General features: G+C 34.6%; 1 long non-coding RNA gene across 1 annotated transcript; it reads right to left on the bottom strand.

The window, feature by feature from the left end:
• Positions 1-236: 236 nt before the first annotated feature.
• On the bottom strand, positions 237-13,693 carry LOC127843876 (uncharacterized). Its single transcript, XR_008032401.1, has 4 exons — positions 13,471-13,693; positions 4,490-4,592; positions 826-1,038; positions 237-359 (listed from the first exon to the last, which is right to left on the bottom strand). It is a non-coding gene; the product is annotated as an uncharacterized LOC127843876 (long non-coding RNA).
• Positions 13,694-20,449: the final 6,756 nt, after the last annotated feature.

Below are 20,449 nucleotides of genomic sequence, written 5' to 3'. Positions count from 1 at the left end.
CCAACGATCAACCACGTTAGTTAAAGGAAAAGAGGACTTTTATTGATTTAAATGTGAACGGGTTAAAATTAGAGGTCTGTAAACCAATTTGTTTTTGTAGTGTATCTGGAAACAGCTTTACGTCATGGTCTTTCAAGCATCCAACAACATGCACATATTGGCGACTCGGAATAAGGTGAGGAACTGGCATGTTTTATAATTGTCTCTAGTTAACAGGTTTAACATAATACCTGAGCACGTGTGGTACTCATCCCCAGCATAGTACGGATCCTCACACTGAGTGCATCTAATATCGTCTGGAATATCACTGCATGTTTGTTTGCCAGGAACACAGTGCGCTATGTCTATGGGCGTGCAAGCTAAAGAATAATGGATCAACATTTTGACGTCCGTCTTATAAACAAAGAGGCAATAATGGTATCGGACAATCCATGCAACTCGATAAACATGTGCAATCATGACTGTTTATTTATCAACCATTGATGAAAATTAAATACAATCAGCCTTTAAAAGTAGCCATTTATTACAGAGATAACAAAAGATGTGTTTGTCAGAAACACAATGCCCCCTAATGCGCCGCATTTTTTTACCTTTGACCTTTCACCACTCAAATTGAGCAGCTCTATGAGATACACATGCATGCCAAATATCAAGTTGCTATGTTCAATATTTCAAAAGTTATTGCAAAACTTTAATGTAAGGTTAAAGTTTTGGCGACAGAATGACAGAATGACGGAATGACAGACAGACAGGCCAAAAACAATATACCCCCGATCATTTGATCCGGGGGCATAAAAAGTACAGAAATTAATTTTGTATACTTACTCTCACAACAATCTCCCGTGCGCCAGATTTCACATTGACATTCTCCGTTAGAAAAAGAACCATGTACACAAAACTCATTGCAATTTTCGCAGAATGTTTTGTCAATTTTCCAGAAGCAGGACTCGCAAACTCTGCATTTTGACCCACCTCCGCAGCTTTTTGAGCATGCTGGCCAGGACGGACAATCGTCATAGTTTCCCCATGTGCACGAATCTAAATAATGTAATGTAGCGTAGTATAGTGTTGTGTGGTGCAGTATATTGTAGTGAATTGTGTTATAGTATACTGTGGTGTAGTTAATTTTGGTGTAGTCTAGTGGAAAGAAGTTTGGTGTAGCATATTGTAGTGTATAGCATAGCGTAGCGTAGTGTAGTGTAGTGTAGTGTGGTGTGGTGTGGTGTAGTGTAATGTAGTGTGGTGTGGTTAGGTATAGTGTAGTGTAGCGTAGTGTAGTGTAGTGTAATGTAGTGTGCTGTGGTGTGGTGTAGTGTAAGGAATGTGGTGTGGTGTAGTGTAGCGTAGCGTAGTGTAATGTAATGTGGTGTAGTGTGTTGTGTTGTGGTGTTGTGTAGTGTGGTGTAGTGTAGTGTTGTGTTGTGTGTTGTATTGTGGTGTAGTGTAGTGTGAATTTTGAGTAGTGAAGTGAAGTGTGGTGTGGTTGAGTGCGATCGAATGTTGTGTGAAGTAGGTGACGTGGTGTAGTCTAGTGTTGCGTAGTGTCGCGTGGTGATTAAGTGTGGTAAAGTGTGTTGCAGTGTAGTTTCTAGCAGAGTAGTGTGGTGTAGCTTCTCATAGTGAAGAATGTAATTGGCGTTTACAGACCACAATCATTAGGGACTGAAAATCAATTTTTAACAGAATTTTTCGAATTCATGGAGGACATTGTTCCCAACTATTCAAATCTTATGATTCTTGGAGATTTCAACTTGCATGTCAACAAAACTAACAGTGTTGTGACTGAAATTAAGAATTTTCGTGTAGCAATGGGTTTGTAACAACATGTTAATTTCAGCACACACACACACAGGGAAATACACTCGACCTAGTAATCTCTGAGGCTACAAATGGTATTGAAATCAATTCGTGTGAACCAGGCCCTTTCTTTTCGGACCATTGTGTAGTTAAAGTCGTTACCAAAGTACAAAAAGAAAATATCAAGAGTCAAACAATAAAATTTCGAAATTTTAAAAACATAAACCACTCAGCATTAATAACGACCTCAATGAAATGTCAATTACAGCAGACAAAGTAAATACATGTTGTTACACCAAACAATGCTATGCGCATGCATAATTGAAAAGGACTATATTCTAAAATAAAACATGTATAAGTCGGCAAATACATCAATAGTACTAAGGAGGAATTATGCATACTATACACACAACTTGTATAAACCAGGCATGCTAACTGATTAAGCTGCTGTAACCTTATACTTTACCTCTTTAGATTAACAGTTGGATAGTTAAACAAAAAGTGGATCAGATTATATACATTTGCAAAAGCCCTACAGTCTATGATCGTGTATAGGTCCTAATGACGCATTGCGCTATTAATTGTGATTATGCAGTATATGACTAAGTAGTTGATTAGTTTATAAGCCATGAGATTTATTCATGCAAAAAGGCGTGCAGATAAACAGTTATTAGGAGAACAATGTGGTCATAATGGTATGCAGATAACGGTGAGTGTATTGATCGTTTAGCATATCGAAATAAACTAGCAGCCGATCGTCTAATACCTCAAAATATAATATTGACACCATAACGTTAAAATATAGATAGGAATCGGTCTTGTATTTATATACAATATATTTTCAAATTCGTATTTAATTTATTTGTCATTATTGTACGTACCGACAACAAAGTGACAATTCCGATAATGCTGTTGTTGTAGTAGTGCACATACATAATTACGTATTGCCTATTAATAATTGTTTTAAGTAGGACCAAAATAGTCGTCTTGCTTGCCAAGTTAAACGTTTTGTATAGTATTTTGTTCGTGTTCATTGTCCTTAAACAGTTCCGAGTATGCATACAATATGAGAATGACATTGCAAATGCTATTTTTTCTTTGCGTGTTTTGTTGTCTTCTTGTCAGAAGACTGTGTTTTCTTCTGTTATTCATCTTCAGGTGTAGGCGGCGATCTTGCTGTAGCGTTCATTTGCCTGCCCTTGTTTGGCGTCGAAGTAGCAGGCGAACTTACGCTTTCTGTGAAACGAATAATCGACTGTTGACTGCAACTGGTCGTGGATCTCGTGGCGCTAGCGGATCGACTTCGCAGAGTTGGTGTGTGTTTATTGATAGGAGTGTCCACGGGTTTCACGTTTTCAAAGTCTGTGTTTAGAAGTGTGGTGTGTGTTTCACATTAGGTTTCTGTGTCGATATTGCAGTCATATTGCTTATGGCCATACAATTTACACTTTATGAAAACCCAGTCATTTGGGCATGTTTTGAAACTGTGCCCATCTTGAAGACATTTTGAGCAGTTTGACGATTTAATCGGCAAGACACTAGGTTGTCCATTATGCAGGACACGTCCGATAAACTGACCGAATTGCATTGTATTCGGAAGAGGTTCCTTGAGAGACGATGTTTTGACTATGCATATTCGATCACCTGTGCAATTGTTGGTCAATTTACCATTTATGCAAAGCCTGTCCCTTCTGTTTGAAATGACGTCAAGACCCTTTAACGTGAATGTTCTGGTTATCAGTCCGTCTTCGACAAGTGGTAAATTTTTAACACATACCCGTGTAGTGTTTGCGCCATCTAGTCGGTCCGTATTTGTATCAGGACATTTATAATGCGTCCCCTTAGCAGAACACCATCAGACATCAGAACAACTTTGTCACTTAAATTTTTATCATAGATACGCCACATTGTACGTACCATTTGAAGGCCTGTAATGTGGCTTGGGTCGATGCGTTGAGCTTTTGCGGTGTATAACTCCGCATGTCTCAACCACTCTGCCTTTTGTGGCTTTCGTTTGCCAAACAGGTCACGTTCACGAAGAAACACTTATAGCGCGCCGCCATTTTTGGTGACATTTTCAGTCGCACTTGACCAAGATATTTCCATTTCCAGATTTCCAAACAATTTGTGCCCTTGATTTATTTTTAACACAGACTTTCGTTTTAAACAAAACCTTTGATAGTTTGATTTCAAAAGCTTGTATATATTGTTTGAAAACCTTGCTTTAAAGCATTTAAAACTTAGATTTTTAAGAAGCGCATAAAACACGGCCTTGGCTTGTGCCGGTTACAGTCCACTCTCTTTTCGACCCAAAAGCTACGGCATATAGTGAAGTGTCTTGAAGTGTAGTGTGGTATAGTAGGGTGTAATAAAGTGTGGTGGAGCTTTGAGTGGTGTGCTGTGTTGCGGAGTCATATGACGTGCGTAGCATAGATAAGCAAATAATAGCATATCATATCATTGCGAAGCTTAACATAGTGAATCAGAACATATCACCTCGATCATCACACCACATCTTATTAAATCATATCATATCGATTAATTGCGTACTAAATGTTTGCAATAGGATTCTAGCAAATGCTTCTAAAAAACATAATTTATAAGTACACTTTTAGCATTTTCTTATTACTTTAAATAAATTGATAAAACTGTAGTAATGTGGAAACAGAGAATGATCCTTAAGAACACTTACGTATACAATCAATCGTGATCGTTATCACGAAAAAAAGTAGAAGGTCCATATCAATTGCTGCCACTAAGTCTTCTCAACTGTACATATCGAGCTTAGAGCCTACCTGGATAAAACACAGAACAGCAACAACAAAATGTAATATTTGCTGAATGAATAAATAAATACATAAAGGAACTAGCCAAAAATCAACGTCATTATTTTTGACGGTGCTGCTTCAGCAGCTTGTCTAAGTTATCATACCATGAAATCATTCTTCACAAAGGCGAGCTATGTAAAAGACCGAGCCAGTCCGATTGAGATAACTCGATTTTTCTAATCGGCATATCTCGCTGATTAGCATTGATAACATTATCCAGCAGAGTTGTCGTTCGTGCCTCAACATATAACAACATATAACAATGGCCGCGCCCATGAGAGAATGTTCACACTCGTTTCAAGACTTTCTTACAGCATACATCGGCTTGTTTGGCTATTTATTTTGCTATTTAGAAACTGTCATTAAGGATATATGAGTTATGTATTAACTAAATCTCTGCTAATGTCAACAATGAATTGAATTCGAAGGATATATTCGATGTGAATGCATGACTTTCTGGATCTTGACAGCTTGTCACGGCAAAACTGGTATTTTTAGTTATCAATTTAGGTCACAGTTTGCTTTGTAAATTGTATTCAAGCATTTTGCGACTTATTGAATGACTATGATACCCGATATCAACATATCACATGGGATTTGCAAATCACCATGCTGTCCTGAAAACATTGACTACAAAGTATTTACTCAAATTACTGGTATGTTGTATGTTTTCTTTCTATTTTAGTATTTAATATCATTTTAAAGTCAAATGAACTGTGTCACAGTAAAAGAGACATTAAGGCGATTGTGGCCAGTTTGGATCCAGATCAGCCTGCAGTCGCTTGAAAGCTGTTTGCTTAAAAGCGGTTTTCTGACAAAAACAAAAAAGTCTTATTGGATACTGATTAGACTGCCCTTTCCCTGCGACCTGGCTCAAATAATAGTATTGTCGTTTATCAAATGTTTTTTTCTGGCCCCTCGGGATCAATGACTCCAGCACTTTCGTGTTGAGAATTGAATACTGCTTAAGGCGATGCTAGGGGGCGTGAGAGATGTTGCATTCCCCATTATCTCTCAGGAACTGACTCAATAATACCGAGTTGGCAATATTTGACTTAATTTTTGGTTTGGATGCTCTGACTAGGGATCGAAAAATTCAGAATCTTCCTAACAGCCTAGTGGTAGAGTGTCGTCTTTGATTGCAGGAGGTTGTGCTGCGGGTTTGATCCCCAGAAAACATTAAAACTAGCCAACTTAATCATCTAAAAGGCTGCTAAACCTTATATACTTAGATAATGTGAATTTTATCTCACATGATGGTCATCGGTTATATTATATAAAAACTCACAACAGTAGTAAACAATGGGACAATAATTAATGAACGCATCTTTCAGTTGTCTTTGACAATTTGAGTTTGACATGGCCTAGACTGAAATATGTGACTTGACTTTACCAGCACTCTTGTGACAGAGCTTAAGTGTAAATGTACCATTGAATATCACCTAAATCCAGATTTATAGAAGTGTGGAAAGTTTTAAGGTTGTGACAAGTAAGCAAAAATGGGTCATTACCGAGAGGCCACAACTGATCTATGACTGTTTTAAAACAAGAAAAATCAGTGCCCGATTTACATTTCATTACATAGTTCAATAAAAATTAATTTCGGAAGACTGGTAACAGTTTAACGTTAATGTTACCAATGTGTCAGACCAGGGCCTTGATTATGAAATCTAGGACATGCATGGTCATTTGATGTCATTAAAGATTAAACATTTTTTCAAACACATTCAAATGTAAACATGTATCTGTAACTAATGCAGATGTTATAAATAGTAAAATGCACTAAGTCAGAAGGCATTTGACTTGTCTGCTGGTGCGTTGGCACACCAGGTGGCTCCGTTGCAATGGTTTGATGGACTGCTTGGATGTGTTGTTACATTATAAACAGTATATCAAACTGTATTATTTCAATTATGTTTGCATGTAGTGTACTTTTATTGATAATATTTACAAAATTAACGTATATAAATAATAAACTTGACTGAAATCATTTAAATGATACTGAAATCATTACAGTACTTTATACTGATAATTATTTAATTATGTTGCTTGATACAATCATGTACATCTATATCAAATGAGATCATACTTTAACTTCAGTGATGAATTTCAGTGATTAAATTAAATCCAAAATGTAAGTCCCTCCCATCTCTCTCCCGCAGCCTAAAGGTCCTGCTGTGTACCAATCAAGATCCAAAAATATTATACATAATTATGTATCATGTTGTTTAGAAGGGATGATTTTCCCTCTGTTGTATCATTGTATTGTTTTACTTTTTAAATCAGTGCGTTTAAAGATATATAAACATAGCTCCAGCATCAGAGCTTCAGGCAATGAATATTTGACCCCCTGATCTTTTTTCTAATGGATATTAAAACTAGTTAATACATTCAATACAGTCAAATATATGTTAAGTAGTATCTGGACACATTGGTAGATTAAATTTGTACATTAGCTATTTTTTTAAGTGTTAAAAAGATATTGTACAAGTGTTCATGTTAGATGGATTAAGAGCCTTAGTCAAGCGTTATTTAAAGATTTTTAAATGGTAAAATTTTCTGAAATGAACACATTTTCTCTTGAGCACTGGCCAGATATAAAATGTACAGCATTTAACCACTTTTATAATGAAGCCCTGACCAGATCTCAAACCCTTATCCCTTTTCTCTGGCACCCTGGTGATCTCCTGTTGATCACCTAACAAACACCTATCAAAATGGCAAATTATATGCAGAACAGTTCATTTTATTTAATGGTTGAATGAAATACTTCAGAAAAAAATGACATCCTTTTCACATGAAAGTTTAACTTTCACAGTCATGGAAAAAGAGCCTGCACCGAACACAGATCAAAAATACTTTTCATTTGTGGATCAGCCCATATCCATGTGCATAAATATCTCAAGTCTTCATGAAATCAGGACAAAAATTGTATTTTATGTACTTAATTGATCTGACTATAGCAGTGTTTTTTCACCATTTTGGGAATGGGGCCTGGTCCCTTTGAATTGGGAAAATTCGCGGCGTTTTGACTAAAATTGGGAAATTAGTGTTGTTGTTGTTTTTCTAAAAAAAATGCTTCAAAATTGGGGATACAAGTGTGTCTAGTATTATAATTACTAAGGTTGAACTTATATAGATGGGAGATGAACAAAATAATAAGATCTAAAAAATTGTTGTTGCCCTTTTAAACAATGTGACTAAAGAAAAAATAAACCCATAATTAACAATAACTAATATCTTTTTTCAATATTTTCAATTGTTATTAAATAACAAAACAGCTTAAATATGGAGATATATAGCGTTTTATAATTAAGAGTAATATTGAATGCATTATCCTCTAAGTTTAATGGCTTAAGTCAACATATTTATTTAACTCTTATGGGTGTGATTTTTCATTTTTTTTCAAGTTCTTTACAGGTCATTAACTTAATGTTGTTGAATCTTAACCATGACATCCAAAAGATTGAGTTCATTAATTGTTTATGACCTGACTATGATGTTAAATAATAGTTCATGAGTAGTCATTGAATCTTTCTTGGGGGCAGAAACAGTTATTGGCAAAATTTACTAGTACAGAAATAAATTTAAAAATAAAGAATTATGGAAAACTACTTGAAGATTATTAAATTAAAAGCACAAGACATTTCAAAATTGTTAAGTAATAGGATAACTGTATGTAATTTGCTTCCATTCCAAGCGTGGGGCTTTTTGTCATGGATTTTATGTGTGTAAAACTTGCAATGAAAGCATTCAACGGGTTTCAATAGAAATTGTCTGGCATGACAATTTCACAAAGAGTTATACAAGGCAGTTATTTAGAAAATATTTAACGCAGATCATTACGTTTGCTTTGATATAACCGTATTGAACCATTCTTATATATACTATTAATAGTTTGACAAATGAAGTGTAGATACTCAATATTGTGTGAATATAACTAAACATGTGGTTATTTGATGAGATTTCTGATTAGATTTACAGATTTCTAATATAATTGGACCATAGAATAATTTGAAATTTGTTATTTGCACTCAATCGTGTCAAATAATTTATTCAACTCAAAGGATCGAATATTTTGCAAATCGCATACTTAAGAGAAATATATAAATTCAGCTCCTATTGGTCTGTTCCCACATAAACATTTATTTAAGTGACATGAATGAGATTAAGATAAGATGAGTGACGTCCCATGGGGTCACTTTTAATCAAAGAGGGTGTTTCAATACACAGGGGTGGTGTCAATTAGTTACATAGCTGGGTCATTACAATGACACGTGTAATGTGTATGATTGATGTTGAATCACTAGTCACAATTTTGATGGGTTATTACTCAAGAAAAAATCCCTTCTGCCAAAAACAAAGCAAATTAAATTTAATTGCGTCAAAATGCAATACTATGCGGCTATTGAAATATCTAGTCATATTTAGAAATGCTTAACAATGAACACATTGTCATTGTTTTTTTCTCTCAACGTTTTGGGAATGGGGCCGGGTCCCTTTGGATTGGGCGTCTTGACTAAAATTGGGAAAATAAGTGTTGTTGTTGTTTTTCTGTAAACAATGCTTCAAACATGAGGATACAAGTGCGTCCAGTATTATATTTACTTAGGTTGAACTCATATGGATGGGAGATGAAGAAAATATTGAGATCTAAAAAAAAATATTTTTTTCGAAAACCTTCAATTGGGAATTTTAAGCTTCTATTTGGGAAAAATATATACTTTATTCCATTGGGAATGAGTCTGATTACCGGACCCGTTTTTGAATGAAAAAAAAACACACTGTATAATAGTTATCAGATTATTATAAGCTCAATCAGTATATTTATATGATTATTTATGCTTTGTGTATTGTAAACATATACACAATCATGCAGTTACATGATAGCAATAAATAATAACAAAGCCACCCATACTATAAAGGTCATTGGCAGAGCCAATGTTACACAATGTGAACACATTGAGTGTAAACGCCATTTCGTGCCAGCAAAAACAATACATTGACAGGTTGTTATTTTTGACAGTTCTACTTTCACTTTCATTTTGTGATATCAAACTATCAACAATTATGTGGCTGAGAAAAATATCGCTATTGCTTATTTAACATATTTTCTGTACATTTCTTCAATAAACTTACATCAATACACGACTGTCTTCATAAATTCAAACATTCCTGACAGGCTACCACTTTGTTTACACATTTCGCTTACATTTTGACGTGCATAGGTAGGACCGCATTACCGCTTACGAAATGTGTATGGCGTACCATTTTGGTCGAAAGTCAACAAGACCTACTTGGTGACAAGAGAAATATACTTTTGCGTACACTATGTATGTCGAAGTACAAAAATTGTACTTCGACAAACAAAATGAAATACACTTCGAAGTATAAATTTGTACGTCGAAGTACAATTTGTGCCTTGATGTACATGTGTGTACACATTTTCTTAACAGCCGATCAAAACACTTGTCTCATGAGCCGCTTTTCCTTCTGATTTATTCATAATAGATGTTTAAAATCTCTTTTTTAAATTGACGACAAATTTAAAAAATATCAAAATTTTTACAAAGAAGTTCCGATTATTTAATGCATTGAAATAGATTATAAACCCATTTGAAGAAGATTCAATGTTCCCTTTTTTAAATTATCAAGCATATTGTGAGTATGTATTGGCCATGCGGGGCGGAATATCACGGTCCAGCGCTTTACTGTGTAGGAAATTCCCAATGGTAACCAAACAGTTACCAAACAATTACGGGATTAAAAATGTATAATAACCTCCCTGGTTTGGTTGTATTTTGTGTTAACCATTATTTGCATAAGTCAGAGGTTAATTCCGCAACGCCAGGTCAATAAATACGCACAATATCTATGAGTTAGCGGTCGATAGTTGCATAATTTGGTATAAATAATAATAATAATGTTCAATGAATACGCTCAATATCTATTAGTTAGCGGTCGATAGTCGCATAATTTGGTATAAATAATGATAATAATGTTCAATGTCAAATATCTCTAAAAGCAACAGATGTAAGGCGTCTTCTGATTGGCTAACACTCAAGGGCCAGTAAAGACTGAACGTCGAATTGCAATTTTGAACATCGAAGTACAAAAAATGTACTTCGACGTACATATTGTACGTCAAAGTACATATCTCTTTTTACCTCCTAGGTCTTGTTGACTTGCGACCCAAATGGTACGCCATAAATGTGTAATCATACTATTGCCTTCGAGGTACTTATCCGATGTTTGACGGAAAGGGCCAAGAATGTGCGATTGTGGGTCAAGTTCCCCAGGGGTACTACGTCCCCGTACCCCCAATTGTTTTTCCGTACCAAAAATTTTTCGTACCCAATTTTTTTCGTACCCAATTTTGTTTTTGTTCCCAAATTTTTTTCGTACCCAATTTTTTTTTCGTACCCATTTTTTTTTCGCACCCAATTTTTTTCGTAACCAAATTTTTTAGGCATAATTTTTTCGTTCCCAAAATGTTCGTACCAAATTTTTTTTTCGTACCCACATGCACAATTGTGATGATGTAGATCAACTTAAATTGATGCTTTTATATCCATCCTCTTCAAAAGCATCGTCACACCAGTACTGTCAGTACTTTGATTTGTAATGGATAACATTTCATCTTGCTGGTTGATTTCTTCTGTTTATGAAAAAGTAGATAATTGTAAATAATTGTAGTTTTATTGTCCGATTTATAACAAAATAAACACGCTTCAAATTCAACAGTATATGATGAGCGTTTTGATGTACCTATTTAAGATAACATCATAATGGCCAACCAGCGGTTGTCTTTAGTATAGAACATTATTAGAAATTAAATTTCAACTCAACTTAATTAAAACATCCTCAGCTTCATGATCAAAGGTCATAGTAGTATATGACATTCTGTGCCTCGGCAGATTGACCTCAATCATTGACATTCTTTAATATTGAATTGCGTGCCTATTTATTAAGTCCTATACAGATGATAATTTGAGAGCATAATCGTGTTTGACATAAAATCACTTTTCGACAATATTAATGGGCGGCTAGCGACCATTTGAAAATTTAATCGTCACACTTTTACCAGGTTCTAATGCGAACTACGTCGACGTCATATGTCAGGTTTTAGAAAACTTAATCAACTTCATGAACATAGCTTCAATTTAATACAGCTTCCACATTTCAAGTTACGTGTATCACTTTTTTCGAATGTTTTGTTTGACAGTAAGCATACAAATTTTACTTGAATATTGATGGCCGGCATGTTAAGAAGAGATGCCTTAATTAGATAGAAATACATCGATTTCAATCAGTTGTATAGGATGAACAATTGTTTACTGGCCGCCATGGATAAACATTTCAGCATTAAGCTACTTCAATTGATATTCCATTTGCATGAACCGTGTCATATTTCATATTCAAAAGGAGTAGTATCGCGTAACTTCTTTTGTTCGTATTCTTTTGAAAGCATGAATGACTGTGTTTGACTATACAATTTGTGATAAGCAGTTGCTTTAATGTTTCATAAAAGTAGGCCCCATGTTCACAAAGCAATTTTTGCAAACGAAAATCGATTTTGATTGTAATTGAAAATGCATTTCCATTGTAGTTGATAGGCAGAAATGAAAATCGATGTCAGTTTCGATTGCTAAATCGTTTCGTGAACACAGGGCAAGCATTTAAATGTAGTTTGAATAAATTGTAAATTTATATCGTAGGGTTATCAATATTACAAAATAACATGGCCGAATCCTTTGTTGTGTTTACCTTACCTTTTACGTAGTACATGTACTCAATACAACATACTTCTCCTAGTACTACTACTACTACTACTACTACGACTACTACTACGACTACTACTACTACTACTACTACTACTACTACTACTACTACTACTACTACTACTACTACTACTACTACTACTACTACTACTACTACTACTACTACTACTACTACCACTACTACTACTACTACTACTACTACTACTACTACTACTACTACTACTACTACTACTACTACTTCTACTACTACTTCTACTTCTACTACTACTACTACTACTTCTAATTCTACTACACTCAGCTATAATTGTGGTAGCTATTCAGATTTATCGGTGAAGAAAAATACCGTTGTTCGGATACGAAAGAGCGTGAAATAGCTGTAAAATAAGTGTCTAATAAAATATCAGTACATTTTAATGTAAACATTGTGCGCGAGATTTGTTTTGTTTTCTCCACGTACATTGAATACATAGAAATAATACTGAAACATAATACTCGCAAATACAATACGTAAATTAGTAAGTAAAGACAATACTACGACGTGTGAATTACCAGACGAATAAGGAAAGATATATTTTCGACGGTATATGAATTTCTCAGAATAAAAATCTACATGGATAGGGCAGTAAAAAAGAAAATCGTATTGTTAAATCTACAGACCGAATCGTTACAAAGTAAATAAATATAATTAAACATAGTCTGCTGCTGGTAAATGTCAATTTAAGGATATAACTTAATAGCCATATATTTTTCTTATTATCGATAAAAAACAAATGTATTCGCTCTTAAGTCTGATATTAACACCACACAACAGCATAAAAGATTTGCAGAACGACTGTTAGAGTTACAAAGAAGCAGTAACATTTCAAGTATATTTTTGCATATAATATTCACAATAATGTCATTTTTTATGGCATTGTTATATGAGCTGAAATTAGAATTTAGTTAATTCTTGCTAAAACGCTTGCTTATTAAGTTGTTTTTACATTTTGAAATTTAATGTCATACAGTATTAAGATATTGCCTTAATATTAGGCAGAAGAAAAAAAAAATGAAAATGTACTTACGTAGAAAACTTCTAACTGGAGGTGGCACCGGTTTGTAATTTTGTCACACGCTGGGTTTTAGTTTAGTTTTTAGTCTTTAGTTTTAAATAAAGTCGTTTTTAAGTCTATTCCATGGGTTTTAATTTTACGAACGGCAATGAAAATATACTAGGTTTAAACTCGGCATACTCAAACGTCCGAAATTTGCAACACAAAGGCTGATCACTCACAATGTTAGAGCTGTCATGCATTTCGCGCCCTAATTATATGAATAACCTTGCAACCAAACGAAGTCAATATTCAATACACGTATACTATTTAACCTCCTACAAAAATGACCTAATCCGATTGGCTTACAGCGGTCACGTGCCTATACACCCTAATGAATTTCCATACACCCCGATTAATCGAGTAGTTTCGCTATCGTATGGTATGAAATTACTGATGGTGTATATCCCATTTAGGTGGTACTAATAGGCTTTCGTAACATACACCATTAGTTACTAAAAGTAACTAATAATAGCCCAAAAATGAAATAAATAAATGCATACCACTGTTTAACTAAATATTGTCAATTATAATAATTTAATAAGTTAAATTGAAAATTGTCGATTATTCTCAATATTTTCCTCCCGCATGAATGTGTAAGTGATATCACAAATTTACAATTTTACATAAAGATTGAGATCTCGCATCGAATACCTGCAATCTCGCATTGAGGTGGGAGATTCCAAAATACACGATCTGAGATTGCGAGAATATGATGCGAAGTCGCGAAATTCCTATGAAGGTTTCTGACAGTAAAGGAACTGATTAAAAAAGGTGTAAGCACAGGGGGCTCAAATCTTACACAGGTTCAAATCTTAATTCGAAAAGTACTATGTGAAAATATGTCGTGCCTTTATACTGCAAAATGTTGCCTATACAAGACTAGGTCGGAGTTATAGAACGTGGCCAGTGATTTTATGCAATGACCAGCACCCTAAACATTTGTGTGAAGTTTTGATTGAAACCATGTAGAAGAGACAAGTTGCACGATAAGATTAACACAATTTCTGCGTATATAAAAAGGAACATAATTCTGCTTGATTACAGGTCAGAGTTATGCATCTTGGTCAATGACAATTTTTCAGTCAAATCACAGACTGGCCCCGAACACATGTGTTAAGTTTCAATTGATTACCTGTAGTAGAAACAGTGATATTGAGAAGTTGCAATAGAAAGAAGGATAAGTAATTCAGGCCCGTACCCAGGCTATGGGCCCTGGGTCCCGCTCCCCCCCCCCCCCCCACTCACAGCTGCCTGTCGAGTTTGGAATTTTAAAAATAATTAGCCCACTGATTTTTTTGCTCATAAAAGGTCCTACAGTATACTTTCCCTCAATTCAAAAGAGCAGTTTCATTGTTCCTGTTAAACAAAGAGATTAGCGCTAATTTACTCGCTAGTGGTGATAAGCCCATAGGCAATGTTTTGTTATCGCCTGGTACACACATCCCCGATCAGTCAATTACCCCATGTGATCCTGATTTTGTCGATGGTTGACGTAACACGTCTTTTGATTGGCCAATAAAAAAGAAGCAGCGAATGGAAGCAACTAATACAGAAGGTCGAAGGTCTGAAAATTTCTGACGTTAAAGGTCAAATGCCGATTTTATAACGAAAAATGCGTTTTTAAAACTATAATATAGTATATATTCTAAACCGATTGGAATCATGAAGAGCAATGGCAAAAACTATTATGATATTAAAAACGATGATCTTGTTTTCCGTTAACCGCTCGGGTATTTTCGCCACCTATTTTGGTTGTGACGTCACTTTCACACAAAGCGCATGACACGGAAACTCGTCAATTGCCATTGCGGATCGAAGCGTGAACACTTTTCACTGTCGCTTTTCGTCAACTTTGACACACAATATCATGTAATGTTAATACGGTTCTTTTTATATACAAAAATATTAAAAACGTGTGCTTTTTCTGGGTTTATTTCTGCATGAAAATCGTTATTCGAAATGGTTCAGTGTGTTGCTTTCTAGTGAAAAGAACGTGCGAAAAAGGGAAACAGGGGACTTTTCGGTTTTACTAAGGATGATGTTACTCGTAAGAAATGGCTTAATAATATATTATGCGCATTTATGTATAAATGGCTTGGTAACAAACAATAAATTGCAACCCTTCTCTTAATATTAAGGAAAGATAGGTTAAGCAGTGTAACAGCTATAAAAAAGGACAAATGCACAAACAATTTATGAAAAATAAATACTGTTGGAAGCAATTAGAGAGGTGATATTGGTAATCGTCACTAATTTGAACCGGTATTTTTTTTCCAAGGCCCAAAACTTCGCAAAAAATAAATGAACTGAAAGGAAATTCATCCGAATTTCACACTACATCTGATGTCAAGACATGTAGGTAGACCCACATACCCAATATCTGGGGGCCGTTTCTGGTACAATGCGTAACTTTACGGAAGAAAATGTACGTACGTATAAAGTTACGTATGCTTTTCTGAATGCGTAAGTGCGTTTCTATAAACCGAACGTAGCGTAAAACTTAGTTGCTATGTTTGAATAATCTCTAAAGAGAAGTCTGGTAATTGCGCGGACCTTATAGAGAACATTTTAAGAAATTCATAAAGTAGATTTAATTTGCTTTCTCTAAAAAACTTTTGGTAGACTAAATATTTATACATTTATCCTTAAGAAGAACCTTATAAAGAGCACAGTTCTTTCCCTTTTTTACGAAATTGCGATGAAAAAAGGGGTCAACTGTAAAAAAAGTTCAATCTCGCGATTCTTTTAAAATTAAGTGTGGCCATTCTTTGTTGTGCTTGATATGCTCTTTGTTAAAACAGAAGAGATGATTCTTACTGAAGCAAATCTTTTACGAAGGTTAGTCAGATATATTTCAAACTGGAATTGCTGGAGCAAACTGGAAAAAAATGGATGGATAATATTGAGAAGACAGGCATGTGTATTGTAGCTTACATATCTGAATTTACAGAAACATAATCAAGGAGTTTCCTGACAGGCATTTAATTTACTGGAAGGGTATCTTTGATTATGTTTAGTGCGTCACTGAATTACAAATGGAATGTCCTATAACGAGAAGAACATCAGCAATGGCCTCTGTAAAGAAGGTAGTATTTTTTAACATTTCATTTACTGATCAATGATAATTTACAGTAGTACAGTATGGTTTTAGAAGAATTAAAAAACTCTGTAGCTTGTATTCACTTGTCTCACTTCTAGATAATTTTATAACAATCAACATCATGTTTTTACCATGTTTATATGTATACATGTGTGCAAAATATTTATAAAAAACAACAACAGATTTTTACTCATAAATTCATTTAAAATGAGAATCTTTTTTCTGTGATAAATTAACATTGTCCATGAATGCTTCTATTAATTTGAGACAAAAGGCATTTGCAACTATCATAAAGTATGCTTCTTCACATATATAGTTATATTATATTTTTTGTTCAATATTTTTTAAAAATGCATGGATTGGTAAAAAAAACGCTGGGCTGTGAAAGCTTGTCAGAATTTTATATTTTTGTAGAGGTCACAGTGACATTGACCTATAACCTAGTGACCCAAAATGGGTATGGCGTTTAGGGTTTTAGCACATTGCCTACAGCGGACGGGCGGACGTTGGACAACTAGCTGGCTATGACAATAGCTCGGGTTTTCTCTCTCCGAAAACAGCCTATCTAAAATACAACTTTGAGCATCTTACAACTGTAACTTTCCAAAAACAAATCTCATTGGTTTAAAAGTCATAGTGTTTTGACAGTTTTTGTATAAAATGACATATTTGGTACATTTCAATAAATGTTTTCAGTAAATTTACTTAAACAGTGAAAACTTTTCAAACCTACTTTAAAATTAGCCATTATTAATATTCAGATAACTTAAGTTTTAGTTGTTACAACAACCATTGCGCAAAGTTAGCCAAGTGTTTCAGCTTTGACCTTTACTTCCAGTTAATAATTGCAGCGCTTAAACAACTGAAGCTTGATTGGTCATTGTTGGCCCCGTACTACTTAAAAGTACCCGGGATACTCTTAAGTACACTTCAATGTACCCTGGGTACAGAATTTTATTCCTGCCTAAAATTTGATGTCATCAAACGCACTTCTGAATACGAAACAAAATCCTCTTTGAACAAAACCTAACTCAATATGCTTTTTTGAGTACGAGTTTCGATAATATCATCGCGGAGGCCATTTCACAGAATGTAAACGGAAACATTATTAATTTGAAAATAGAGCCAACAACAGCAGATTTAGCCTAAGTTTTCCTGGGTATGTTTAAGTGTATTTTCTGTACCCAGGGTATATTGTAGCATACATGAGAGTACCCAGGGAACTTTCAAGTACTAGTCCGAAATTATCTATATATGTTATATGTAAAAGCAAATTCAATTAAAAAGACATATTACTTCTACTTCTTCGGCGAACACAGTTTAAGATAAAACCATGAAATAACAATCAATTTGAATTGCTACCTTGTACAAATTGAAATTATAAATGTCTTATACCAGTGGAAATAGTTTCAATAATCGAACTTTCTTGCATTTGCCAAATAAGCCCACTGCAAATGAGAAACTGAATGGTGCATGTGCAAGTTTTACCGTTCACCGTGTGTAACTGCGTATTGTGGTCGTTTTGAGGTGTTCAGTCACGTCTGTATACATCTATTTTGTGAATTCAAATGTATATTCAATATCTTCAATATTTGCTCATCTCTACTACAAAAATGGTATCGTCATTAATGTAAACTTAACACATAATTCCTAACTGTTGATTTTACGATACGGAAATTATAACTTCTTATAATATTTACATTTTCTGTGTAAATGTATGTGTTCAGACGATATACTATGTACAAGTCTGGAATAAAAAGTCTGTCTGTATGTCTGTCTGTCTGTCTGTCTGTCTGTCTGTCTGTCTGTCTTTCTGTCTGTCTGTCTGTCTATCTGTCTGTCTGTCTGTCTGTCTGTCTGTCTGTCTGTCTGTCTGTCTGTCTGTCTGTCTGTCTGTCTGTCTGTCTGTCTGTCTGTCTGTCTGTCTGTCTGTCTGTCTGTCTGTCTGTCTGTCTGTCTGTCCGTCCGTCTGTCCGTCCGTCCGTCCGTCCGTCCCCCCGTCCGTCCGTTCGTCCCCCCGTCCGTCCGTTCGTCTGTCTGTGCATTTTGTGGGGCTGGAAATATAAACTCGTGCAGAATCGTCTACACTCGATCATTCTCGAAGTCAGTTATTATATCTGCGATTGATATACTAACATAAGGAATATATAAATATATATATTGACTGAGCTCGTCTAAATGTTCGTGTCAATGTTGAAGAGAACTCGAGCAAATGTCGTCCTTAAACGACCAGCTCGTCCACTTTAAGGCAAGTGAAAACTCGCCCAAAGTCGTACAGTTCATGAAGCTAACATTCGTATCAGTTTAACATGGTTTTACGGAATGGTCATGGCCAGTTGGTTTGGTTAGGTTTTCCCGTTTGGGACTGTTGTGAAATGGCAGTGGAATTGTCGGATATATTTAATGTGGTAAGCCTGGAATGGTCAAAACAATTTGATGACAATGATGATGATGATGATGATGATGATGATGATGATGATGATGATGATGATGATGATGATGATGATGATGATGATGATGATTTGATATTCCCCATCCATTTGTGTTCAAATATTGATTTAAATACACTCGGTCATGTGCAGTCGGCGTTCTTATTGATCCACTTTAGTCAACAGTCGAAGACAAACTCCGTAGGGTAAGGTTACTTAAGAAATGCTTGCCATTATTAAACTGTATGTCAATAAATCAACAGTGATATTTGCGAAAGTTCTTAACGTTTGAGTAGTTTATTAAAACCTAAAATGTATTGCACTTGTATTGCCACTTGTTGAAGAAATACGATATTCGGTGACTCTTTACTGGGATGTTCTAGATTGTATTTATCGGCACTGGCAATTTCTTTTATTTGATCTATTTAAATTAAAACAAATATATCAAGGGAGGATTTTGTTTGAATTTGTTTGACAAGTACTCGTCGTAAGCAGTACCTATCTTAGGAACTTTTAGCGTGTCATTCATTAATTAAAATATTTTTTTAATAAAATAGCAGCTTCACGTAAAGTATTTTATTCAAAATTAAATGCATTAAGCATTAAATGCCAAAGAAACAACAGACACTTGAATTGTAACCTTATTTTGAAACATGATTCGAGCGAGTGATTCTTAATTTTCATTAGTTATGACATATATTTACAACTAATTAAATATCTATGCAAATTATATCGGCACAAAAATGAAACGTTATTATTGTTTCAATATAAAACAAATCTTACAAAAAGACAACTATGCACATGTTTTGTCTTATGATATTATGCAGGCGGTATGCAGATCAAACATTAAATTAATCCATAAGCACACAGTCGAAAACAATGAAGGTGTTGAGTATTTAAAGCCACACACCTGAAATAAAATACAATTGTAGTACCAGAGCTGACAAAGACCAATCTAACTCAACTGAGCTAACATGTCCACAGATTGTATCTCACAGTCTCTACAGTATATTTTATTTTACGCAGTTTTGACAAAATGATATATGCATGATATTATTTCCAAAGAAATGGATCTTGATGCAGAACTTCTGCTTAAACTGTAAATGTGACAAATTCAACAATAAAGTGACAACCGTAAACACATTTATAAGAAGCGCTGTTGACATATCAATTAAAATTGTATACAGTAATCTACGTTTTTGTAAAAAGTTGCATTTATATTATACTGCTGTGTCAATGACGGACAATTATACAGTAATCTGTGCTAAAATTAATTGAATTAATATTAGCACAGACTACTGTATAATTACCATTCATTGACACAGCAGTATAATATAAATGCAACTATTTACAAAAACGTAGATTATACAATTCTTATACATAATTCTTACAGAAAAAGTATACTTTTACCCATGTTTAC

This window comes from Dreissena polymorpha, chromosome 9 (assembly GCF_020536995.1).
Source record: "Dreissena polymorpha isolate Duluth1 chromosome 9, UMN_Dpol_1.0, whole genome shotgun sequence".
Lineage (NCBI taxonomy): Eukaryota > Metazoa > Mollusca > Bivalvia > Myida > Dreissenidae > Dreissena > Dreissena polymorpha.
The sequence above is the reverse complement of the archived record's forward strand: the minus strand, read 5'-3'. Positions and strand labels throughout refer to the sequence as shown.